Source organism: Electrona antarctica (assembly GCF_951216825.1).
Source record: "Electrona antarctica genome assembly, chromosome: 9".
NCBI classification, from domain to species: Eukaryota; Metazoa; Chordata; class Actinopteri; order Myctophiformes; family Myctophidae; genus Electrona; species Electrona antarctica.
Window position 1 is genome coordinate 33,189,694 of NC_136790.1, and position 12,538 is coordinate 33,202,231.

Sequence of the window (12,538 nt, forward strand, 5' to 3'; positions counted from 1 at the left end):
GATATAATATTGATACTACTACTGTATATTGACACCCGATTCCGATCATTTGAAAATGACGTGATCGGCCCCGATTTCCGATCACGTGATCGGATCGGGACAACCCTACTCCACTACATTTATTTGAAAACTTTAGTTTCTATTTACTTTGTAGATTTAGATTATTATTATTACAAAACATACATTAGCCACTTAATTTCAGCCATTTGAAAATAGCTTGTAGATCTGCTATTTTATAAATATCTTCTACATTTAGAAAACTTGAAACGGGACATTCGGGGCATAATGAGTACTTTCTACTGTGGGTACTTTGTATGTACATTTTGTACATTTTGATGCAAATACTACATAAGGTCACTGATGTGAAGTGAACCCATGTCAACTTCCTCACATGTAAAGTACATCATGTCTTCTCAGTAAGAGACAATAGCTGCAGCCTCACATATTTACGTATGGGGCTGTTTTAGGTCAGCCCCAACTGAAGAGGTGTGTGTGCGCGCCTGTGCTTGTGTGCGTGCGTTGTCTCTACTGCTGCTTCATTCTGCTCTAGTGCATCATGTGCACAGTTGGTGCAACAAGGAGAGGTAATCCACATAGAGCTCACATACTGTACTGTATATAATCCACGCGAGGAGAAAGTATAAACGTAATCTACATGAGGGAGAAGATCATTTAGCATAAAGACGTCTCTGTCGGGTGCAGGAAAACTCATGGGTCCAAAACTGTTACTTTTCTAGATTCAAATTCGAAACCAGCAGAAGTAGCAGATCTACAAGCTCAAAATGTGTTACTTCGTGCCACATTTTGAGCTTGATGCCTTTGTGTGATGCTGTAGTTAGTGTAGTATGATCAAGTAGGGCATTGATTTATGAGTAGAATATAGAGGTTTCTGCCCGACAGCAACGCTACGTTTTGTATCGTTTATGTGTGCTGTTTTTGGTGATGTGCACACTAAAACCTAAACCTTAGACATGAACCTTGCCTTTTTAAGCATGCAGAAATGCACTGGTGGTAACTCAGTCCAGACTGTGACTTGACCAGTGACTGTGACCAGTTCAGTGACTTGGCTTGGTATCAGCTCAGCTGGGGCGATGTGATGAATTACCAGGGTCATCACATCAATGCTAGTTCACTGTATGTCCAACAGAAGAACACAGCAGTTGTGGTCAGCTCCCAGTGACCAACAGTAGTAGACTGTGGTTGTACTGGTCAGCTCCCAGTGACCAACAGTAGTAGACTGTGGTTGTACTGGTCAGCTCCCAGTGACCAACAGTAGTAGACTGTGGTTGTATTATATAGAAATTTCACGAAATACCTTTCGTTTATGGGTAGGTTTCCTTCAAAACCTAGCTGCAGAACATTATTTTATGTACTCCCAGGACAGAAAATTCTAGAATTTTCGCTGTCCTGGGCTCTAAGGGTGACGTAGGAAGCCACGCCTATCCCGTATAGATACCTGCGTGGCTACGTCAGCCCTCATTCAACTTTTCTTCTGCTAAGCTGCGAGAACGAACTTTAACATTCCAGTGTGTGCAGGGTAATATATCTCGCAAACTCGGCCGAGAGATTAATTCTTTAGGACCGTGAGATCTCTGGCACACTCTCGAAGCAAACAGAAGGATACTTCTCGAGAAAAAAAGCCGAACTTCGACACAAGTGAGTTCTAGGCAACTTGTTGCTACGCTAGCTTGTCGAAAAAAACAGCTCGCGCCTCTTTTTCTCTCTCGCTAAAGCTAGCGTTTGTTAGCTTAAAGCTATCGATAGTTAGCTTAGCGCTACTAGGCAGATACGCCTGTGGTCTACTATTACACGCCACGAGGAAGATAAACCTGTGGCTGTTAAGCACTCGGACTCCTCTCTCTACAAGCAACCATGTCGCTGACGAGGGAGACCCAGCCCGGGGAAAGACGCCATCGAGGACAGCCGGTGCCCGCCGACTGTCAAGAAGGCCCCAAACAAAAGACGTGCTCCACCTGGGGATGCGGGAACACGATGTCGGGCAAAGACGGGCATGACGAGTGCATGTATTGTCTCGGCCTCACCCACACCCGTGAGTCCATGGAGGAAATCGGTCCCGTTTGCCTCCATTGTGAGAAAATGGACGACGACGTCCTAAACAACAGGCTCGGACGTGTCCAAAGGTATTATGACAACTTTGCCGCCCACGGACTCCGAGAGAGGAGCCCCACTCCTCCCCCGCGACGAGCTCGCATACAAGTCCCGCCAAAGGGGCTTTGGCCCCGCGTCACCACCGGAGAGGGACAACGAGCTACCCCGAGACAGAGGCTCGACTACTCGGGCAACAGAGCCCCAACCGGAGCCTCTTCTTCAAGAGCAGCACCTGCCGGCGCTAGCCGAGACAGGTACGCTACTTCAGCCTCTGCAACCAGGGCTCACGAGGCCACTGATTACGAGGCTCATGGCGCGAGGCCAAGGGATACCTTCGCACCGCGCCGCTCTTCCCCAGCTCCACGTGCTCGACAACACGTCGTGCAGGCCACCATTGAGTGCCCGCCCAGACATACAGCTAGACGCAGACAGCCTGCCGTTGCACCCAGCTATATGGTGGACCGCCTGGACCTTTCCCCAGACCGCGCAATGTCTCCCGGTGGGGAGCATTGGACTACCAGGGAGGAAGGGGAGCTTCGTGATGACGAGCTCCCTTCCTTCCAGGAGCAACTCCAGGACTACCACGTCCTGGACGAGGCCTACGCGGACGAGCGAGATGGCCATGATGACCTCTCCCCCGGGGACTACGTCAGCACCACTCGTCGCCCCTTCGACGACCTGGATGCCATGGACATACAGGAGCACCAGCAAGCCAGGGCTCCTGTCCCCCCGCCTCCTGTACCCCCCATGGATGACTCCAATATTTACGAGATATACAGGAAGGCTAGTGCACGTTGTAACCACACATGGCCTAAGTCAACTGTCAAGGTACTACCATGGGAAGGCAGGACTGATGAGTCCGCCCCCCCCCCTGCACCTAGAAGACAGAAGCTCCCTATGGCACAGGGCTTCGAGGAGGCCATGATGCACGCCTGGGACGAACCCCTCCTGAAGGTGGATTTTCCCAAGGCCAGCGCCAAGGGGCCCAACGACATACCAGATAAACAAACCCTCGCCATAGACTTCATGCCAGCTATGGACAAGGCTATAGCGGCCTACCTGGCCAACCCTGCAGCTCCTAGAGTGGATCACCACGTAAAGGAACCGCAGCTCCTGTCCAGCAGCGTGAGGGAAGCCTCAAAACTGAACAAGTGGCAGTATGCACACATGTCCTTCGTGGCGAAGGCCCTCAATGCAGGAGCACTTCTCCAGGGTTCCATGAAGAGCCTCCTCATTGAGATGGGACAGAAGTCCATTAAAGTCCAGCTAGCGGAACTGCCAGAAGACCTGGCCGAGTTACGCCGCCTGAATCACGAGATGGCCACCCTCCAGAGGGACTCCACTCTCCACAACGCCAAGGCAATGGCATGTTCCATCCTCCAGGAGAGATGGCGTTGGGTCGATCAGACCAGCGCCATCTCCCTGGAGACAAAGAAAGAGTTTGTGGCTGGAAATATCCACCCAGACAGTATGTTTAAGGACGCTCTGGCCAAGATGTCAGAGACCATCCAACAGCTCGAGTCCTCCACCAAGACGATGAAGGCGCTCGAACCGCTGGCCAACCAGGCCGCCCCGGTAGGCCGCCCCAAGGCTAAGAAGGCACCCTGGAAGGCCAAGACCGATGACAAACCCAGGTCCCAGGACCGGAGCGGAGATAGACAGCGACAGCCTGCAGGCCGAGGCAGAGCAGACCGCCGCACCTCTCCGCCGCCCTACAAGGCCAGGAGCGCTCCCAGAGGCCGAGGCCAGGGGAAGCGCAAATGACCTGCCCGGGCCGGGTCATCTTCCCCACCACACTCAGAGTTCAAGGCCAGAGGTGGGGATCACAGATCTCACCTCAGAGCCTGCGCTGAAGCGCTTAAGGGGGCCTGTACACAGTGCTGTGAGCACCGTTGTACAGACCCCGAAAATTGTTATGTGCAATTCACATGTGTATGTTTTTCCACGTTGTTCAATAAAGAAAACAAAAAAACAAAAAACACAAAAAACAATAAAACCAACTCTGAAGGGCATAGGCCCAGTGGGAAAGATAACCCACACAAAGCTGTCACAGGCCAAAAACTCCACGCCAATTTTTTCCAAACTCAATACCGAAAAAATTCACTAGAGGGAGACATTTCACACAAAGTAAGTCTTCCCCTAGGCAGGCCATGCACCACGCTGACAAGCGCAGGGAACCCTTTGTCACGTCATCTGTCACAATGGCGGATATCCGGGGCTTCCCCGTGGATAATCCGTACAATTCAGACAGGATACAGGCTACAGTTCGCCTCGAAACCGCCCACTTCCAGGAAAATTATTTTCTCAGAAGCGAGCGGGCAAAAGGCCGCCATTCTGCAAGAGGAAATCAATTCATTAATGCAGAAAGGCGCCATCACAGAGGTGGCCCTCGACCAATCAATGAACGGTTTTTACTCCCGCTATTTCTTGGTAAAGAAAAAGGGGGGCGGACTCCGTCCCATTCTAGACCTGAGGGCATTAAAAAAGCTGCGATTCAAAATGCTTACTCCACCAGTCCTCCTACGCCTAATTCGCGAAGGGGACTGGTTTACGTCAATAGACCTGCAAGACGCATATTTCCACATTCCGATTTACCCGCCGCACAGAAAATTTCTGCGCTTCGGGTTCAGAGGAAAAGTGTACGAGTACACAGTCCTTCCCTTCGGAATGTCACTGAGTCCCAGAGTCTTCATAAAGTGCACCGCGGCAGCTATTGCTCCGCTCCGACAGCAAGGGATCCGTCTCGCTACATACGTAGACAACTGGATCCTACTTGCAGACTCTCCACGAGAAGCACTGTCGCACACACATCGTGTGCTCAGCCACCTCGACTCGCTTGGGTTTATAATAAACCACGAGAAGAGCATGCTTATGCCAACACAGTCAATAGACTTTATAGGCATAACACTGAACTCAATCTCTTACACGGCCCGCCTGAGCCAAGAGAGAATAGACGCAACACTGCAGTGCGTGGCGTCATTCAAAAGGGGACGCTCGATTCCTTTTCATGCATGCCTCCGGATGGCGGGGTTAATGGCCTCTGCGGTCTATTTAATCCGCCTAGCAAGGCTACATATGAGACCTTTCCAACGATGGATAGGCTCTCTACATGTACCAATGCACCGTCGGCACCAGAAGGTAACAGTAACATCACAATGCATACTAGCCCTTCAATGGTGGTCAGACAGGAAAACCCTCTCAGAGGGCGTCCCCATGGGAAAGCCTCTGATCAGGAAAGTCATCACTACAGACGCCAGCATGACAGGCTGGGGAGCCACGATGGAAGGACTCACAGCCAGAGGTTTATGGTTGGGGCCACTACGTGCCCTTCACATAAATTACTTAGAGCTCATGGCAGTCTTCCTCGCCCTGAAACACTTCGAGCAGCGCATCCTGGGTTGCCATGTCCTAGTCAGGACAGACAACACCACGGCCATGTGCTACATCAACAGACAAGGTGGACTCAGGTCCCCTCGTCTTCATCAACTGGCTCAGAAACTGATCCTGTGGTGCAACACACGCGTCCTCTCAATAGTAGCGTGTCACGTCCCAGGTCTTCTGAACACAGGGGCAGACCTGCTGTCCAGAGGACCTCTCCGCTACTCAGACTGGTCACTACACCCTCATGCAGTGGCCCAGGTCTGGAGCAGGTTTGGGAAATCCAAGGTGGATCTCTTTGCCACAGAGGAGAACACGAAGTGTCCCCTCTTCTTCGCAATCAGGGGACCATCAACGTTGGGGCTAGACGCTCTGTCACACCAATGGCCCAAAACCCTTCTCTACGCCTTTCCCCCGCTATCCCTCATCAGCCCCACTCTGGACAGAGTGAGGACTCAGGGTCTGAAGGTGCTCCTAATAGCCCCGTCGTGGGGGGTCTGGAGGTCGGAAATAACCCCTCTCCTCTACGACCAGCCGTGGAGAATTCCCCTTCGAGCGGATCTCCTCTCTCAAGCGAGGGGGGAGATCTTCCACCCTCACCCCCAGGACCTAGACCTATGGGTCTGGCCCGTCAAAGGGTGATGTTGACTGCCGTGGGTCTACCTCCGAACGTAATCGAAACGATTCAGAAAGGCAGAGCCCAGTCAACAAGGGACCGTTACGACACAGCCTGGCGCGTCTTCGAGCATTGGTGCTCACGAAGACCAGACCAAACAGTCCCCTACCAGGCCTCAGTGATCGACGTCCTGTCATTCCTGCAGGAGCTCCTAGACAGCGGCCTAGGCCTCTCCTCAGTCAAGGTCCATTTGGCGGCAATCTCCGCCTGCCACCCAGGCTTTGATAACCAGACGGTGTGGAAGCACCCGCTGGTAAAACAATTCATGAAGGGTGTACGCAGGGAACATAGGACATGCAGATCCCTCGTTCCCTCGTGGGATTTGTCCCTGGTTCTAAAGGCTCTGGCTACAGCACCCTTTGAACCACTACAAACCGTGAGCCTCAAGCTCCTAACCCTGAAGGTGGCTCTCCTGATCGCACTCACGACAGCAAAAAGGGTCAGCGACCTACATGCGCTCTCGATCTCTCCAGACTGCATGAGGTTCGATGAGGGGTCGACCAAGGTCACCCTAAAGGCAAACCCCGCCTTCATTCCCAAAAATGCTCTCTCAGTGTGTGTGCCAGTGAACCTACAGGCTTTCCATCCCCCGCCGTTCTCCTCTGACGAAGACAGCAGGCTTAATTGCCTCTGCCCAGTCAGAGCTTTACGCATATACGCGGATAGACTGGCTCCCTTCAGACAAGGAAGCCAACTCTTTGTGTCCTGGGGTGCCAGGACCAAAGGAAAGCCCGTCACGAAGGTCACTATCTCTAACTGGATAGTGGAAGCCATCCGTCTGGCCTACACTAGCCAAGGCGTGGATTCCCCTCAAGCCCTGAGGGCCCACTCCACAAGAGGTGTGGCAGCTTCCTGGGCACTCTACAAGGGTGTCTCCATTCAGGAAGTCTGCACAGCAGCAAGCTGGTCTACACCCTCGACTTTCGCCACATACTATAACCTAGATGTGGCAGCGCCTTCGCTAGCGCACGCGGTCTTGGGGGCCGCTGCTCAGTAAAGCATCAGGGCAGCATAGCGCTGCCTCCTGCTCTCCACAAGGACTAGGTTCTGGACCCAAAAGGGTCCGAGCCCCTCCCAAAAGGTTTACCTGGGACCCACTGGAAGTTCAGGTCACGGGAGTTCATAAAGTCCCATAAACGAAAGGTATTTCGTGAAATTTCTATATAATACAACGTTAAAGGTTACTTTAGTAACCACGGTTGTATATATAAATTGAACGAAATACCTTTCGTGGAACGCCCTTCTGTTCTCTAAAGCAGAAGAAAAGTTCCGAATGAGGGCTGACGTAGCCACGCAGGTATCTATACGGGATAGGCGTGGCTTCCTACGTCACCCTTAGAGCCCAGGACAGCGAAAATTCTAGAATTTTCTGTCCTGGGAGTACATAAAATAATGTTCTGCAGCTAGGTTTTGAAGGAAACCTACCCATAAACGAAAGGTATTTCGTTCAATTTATATATACAACCGTGGTTACTAAAGTAACCTTTAACGTTGTACTGGTCAGCTCCCAATTTCCAACACTTTTACTTCTACTTACTTCTTGGATCCAAATATTGTACTTTTTGAAAATAGCTTATAGATCTGCTATTTTATAAATATTTTATACATTTAGAAAACTTGAAACGGGACATTCGGGGCATAATGAGTACTTTCTACTGTGGGTACTTTGTATGTAGATTTTGTAGATTTTGATGCAAATACTACATAAGGTCACTGATGTGAAGTGAACCCATGTCAACTTCCTCACATGTAAAGTACATCATGTCTTCTCAGTAAGAGACAATAGCTGCAGCCTCACATATTTATGTATGGGGCTGTTTTAGGTCAGCCCCAACTGAAGAGGTGTGTGTGCGCGCCTGTGCTTGTGTGCGTGCGTGCGTACTTCTACTTACTTCTTGGATCCAATTATTGTACTTTTTGAAAATAGCTTGTAGATCTGCTATTTTATAAATATTTTATACATTTAGAAAACTTGAAACGGGACATTCGGGGAATAATGAGTACTTTCTACTGTGGGTACTTTTTATGTACATTTTGTACAGTTTGATGCAAATACTACATAAGGTCACTGAGCTCCCAGTGACCAACAGTAGTAGACTGTGGTTGTACTGGTCAGCTCCCAGTGACCAACAGTAGTAGACTGTGGTTGTACTGGTCAGCTCCCAGTGACCAACAATAGTAGACTGTGGTTGTACTGGTCAGCTCCCAGTGACCAACAGTAGACTCACTAGACTGTACTGGTATGTTGATGTAAAACAATTGTCATGGTCACTCAAGTAAATCATGGAGAGTCAGTGCGTGCGTGCGTGCGTGTGTCCGTCCGTCCGTCCGTCTGTCCGCAGTGGTGCACAGTAAGTACTTTTACTCAGGTACTGTATTTAAGTAACATTTTGAGGTACTCTTACTTTACTTTACTTACTTCTTGGATTACTTTTTGGATCCAAATATTGTACTTTTACTCCACTATATAGGGATGTCCCGATCACATTGTTTTGCTCCCCATCCGATTCTGATCATTTGATTTTGAGTATCGATACCGATTTGTCCCGATCCAATATTTATATTTTTATAGAACACTTATGCCATGTCACAATAGTACAATATCCAAAATCACAGACAATATCCAGTCTAATATCATGTTATGGATATAATATTGATACTACTACTGTATATTGACACCCGATTCCGATCATTTGAAAATGACGTGATCGGCCCCGATTTCCGATCACGTGATCGGATCGGGACAACCCTACTCCACTACATTTATTTGAAAACTTTAGTTTCTATTTACTTTGTAGATTTAGATTATTATTATTACAAAACATACATTAGCCACTTAATTTCAGCCATTTGAAAATAGCGTGTAGATCTGCTATTTTATAAATATCTTCTACATTTAGAAAACTTGAAACGGGACATTCGGGGCATAATGAGTACTTTCTACTGTGGGTACTTTGTATGTACATTTTGTACATTTTGATGCAAATACTACATAAGGTCACTGATGTGAAGTGAACCCATGTCAACTTCCTCACATGTAAAGTACATCATGTCTTCTCAGTAAGAGACAATAGCTGCAGCCTCACATATTTACGTATGGGGCTGTTTTAGGTCAGCCCCAACTGAAGAGGTGTGTGTGCGCGCCTGTGCTTGTGTGCGTGCGTTGTCTCTACTGCTGCTTCATTCTGCTCTAGTGCATCATGTGCACAGTTGGTGCAACAAGGAGAGGTAAACATAGAGCTCACATACTGTACTGTATATAATCCACGCGAGGAGAAAGTATAAACGTATTCTACATGAGGGAGAAGATCATTTAGCATAAAGACGTCTCTGTCGGGTGCAGGAAAACTCATGGGTCCAAAACTGTTACTTTTCTAGATTCAAATTCGAAACCAGCAGAAGTAGCAGATCTACAAGCTCAAAATGTGTTACTTCGTGCCACATTTTGAGCTTGATGCCTTTGTGTGATGCTGTAGTTAGTGTAGTATGATCAAGTAGGGCATTGATTTATGAGTAGAATATAGAGGTTTCTGCCCGACAGCAACGCTACGTTTTGTATCGTTTATGTGTGCTGTTTTTGGTGATGTGCACACTAAAACCTAAACCTTAGACATGAACCTTGCCCTTTTAAGCATGCAGAAATGCACTGGTGGTAACTCAGTCCAGACTGTGACTTGACCAGTGACTGTGACCAGTTCAGCGACTTGGCTTGGTATCAGCTCAGCTGGGGCGATGTGATGAATTACCAGGGTCATCACATCAATGCTAGTTCACTGTATGTCCAACAGAAGAACACAGCAGTTGTGGTCAGCTCCCAGTGACCAACAGTATAGTAGACTGTGGTTGTACTGGTCAGCTCCCAGTGACCAACAGTAGTAGACTGTGGTTGTACTGGTCAGCTCCCAGTGACCAACACTAGACTGTACTGGTATGTTGATGTAAAACAATTGTCATGGTCACTCAAGTCAATCATGGAGAGTCAGTGCGTGCACGTGTATGAGTACTTTCTACTGTGGGTACTTTTTATGTACATTTTGTACATTTTGATGCAAATACTACATAAGGTCACTGATGTGAAGTGAACCCATGTCAACTTCCTCACATGTAAAGTACATCATGTCTTCTCAGTAAGAGACAATAGCTGCAGCCTCACATATTTACGTATGGGGCTGTTTTAGGTCAGCAACAACTGAAGAGGTGTGTGTGCGCGCCCGTGCTTGTGTGCGTGCGTGCGTGCGTGCGTGTGTGCGTGTGTGTGTGTGTGTGTGTGTGTGTGTGTGTGGTGTGTGTGTGTGTGTGTGTGTGTGTGTGTGCGTGCGTGCGTGTGTTTCCGTCAGAGTGGTTCCTTTCTTCTCCTGCTTCCTGTCCCTGGATTATGATGCCATCAGTGCGAGCCGGGTCGGCAGAACAAACATGGCCGCCTCTCAGCGTGCTGTATCAGCTGATCTGTGCCTGTGTACCACAGGATGTTACTACAGGGATTTAACACGCTGCTGGAGACACTAAGGCAACACACTCTCTCACACACACACACACACACGCACACACACACACGCACACGCACACACTATTGTGAGGACATTGTTGTCAGTTAAGGTCGGTGATTTTAAGAATTAGTTTTGACAGCAAATTTTTATTCAGTTTCGCCATAGTTTTTGAAGAAAATTCCATTCCTTAGTTTTAGTCATATGAAATGTTTTAGTTTTATTCTAGTTTTATATAGATACATATCATGAGATTTTGGCAGGCCTTGTCTTGATGGTAATTGGTGCATTTACAGTATATAGCCCCTTTTATCCAAGGCGCTTTACATAGCTTGTGCATTACATTCACGCACACAGCATTAACCAATGCCAGGGGAAACCATGCAAGGCACCAACCTGCTCATCGGGAGCAATTAGGGGTTCAGAGTCTTGCTCAAGCACACTTCGACACTAACTCTGGGGGAGCCCGGGTTCGAACTGGGAAACTTGTTGTTCCCATCTGGCCACTCTACCCCTGATCCACCGGTGGCATCGTAATAATGATTTTACACTTGGTTGCATGCTGAAAATAACTAGTCATCATAGCTTAATTTTCATTTAGCTTTTATTTTGTTTTTGCCAATGAAGAAAGGTAGTCGACGAACATGTTTCATCATAGTTTTAGTCGACGACCTCAACACTGATTCAATCAATCAGTACTCTAACTGTAACCCTAACCCCTAAATCTAACCACTAAATAGTTTCCTAAATGTAATGAATCTAACTCTATGTTTTTAATTCATGAAACAACCACTTCTCTTTTGAGAATTTATCCCCAAAATGTCTATTTCACACATTATTTTACACTTTACACTTGGTCCTCACAAGTATAGTAATACAAGTACCACAGTACCACACGCACGCACGCATGCACGTCACGCACGCACACACACACACACACACACACACACACACACACACACACACACACACACACACACACACACACACACACACACACACTGCAAAGTGAATAACTAGTGTGCTTTCTCTCTCCGTCACTCACTCACTCACTCACACGCGCACACACACACACATGCACACGCACACAGCCACACACTCACACACATCGGCTCTCTCATACAGTGCACAGACTGCACATGCACACAAACATGCACATGCTGTGTGTGTGTGTGAGACAACACCCTGTCATGTAATCCTCATGTCACAGGTTTGAATCCTTCTGATTGCCTTTGTAGCCTGTGATGTGTCTTTCTCATTTTATGTCTCACTCACTTTACTCCCTCTCTCTCTCTCTCTCTCTCTCTCTCTCTCTCTCTCTCTCTCTCTCGTACATGCACGTCTTTGTACAATGATCTTTCTATGTATGTATTAATCAGGGGGGTTCACTTCAGTTCACATAACAGCTGTTGAAAGGAGAAGGATCTGCTAGAAAAATAATCCTATTAGGAGACACAAGTTCCCGTTTTCATCCTGTCTGTTTAGCTCTGATGAGCGTCTTTTATCCTGTTTATACGCCATGCGTTTGTTTGTGGAAAGTCCCCATCACATCAGACAGACAGGCAGACAGACAGGCAGGCAGGCAGGCAGGCAGGCAGGCAGGCAGGCAGGCAGGCAGGCAGGCAGGCAGGCAGGCAGGCAGGCAGACAGACAGACAGACAGGCAGGCAGGCAGGCAGGCAGACAGACAGACAGACAGACAGACAGACAGACAGACAGACAGACAGACAGACGTTAGCACTGATCTGATGTTTGGAGAGAGAAGGAAGTAACTTACGGTATTTTCCAAAGCATAATCCCTATAAATATTTTGTCTCTTTTGGGTGTACAAATGGAGTGTACCAAAGGCATTGTACAAATGGAGTGTACAAATGGAACCAAATGGACCCGTG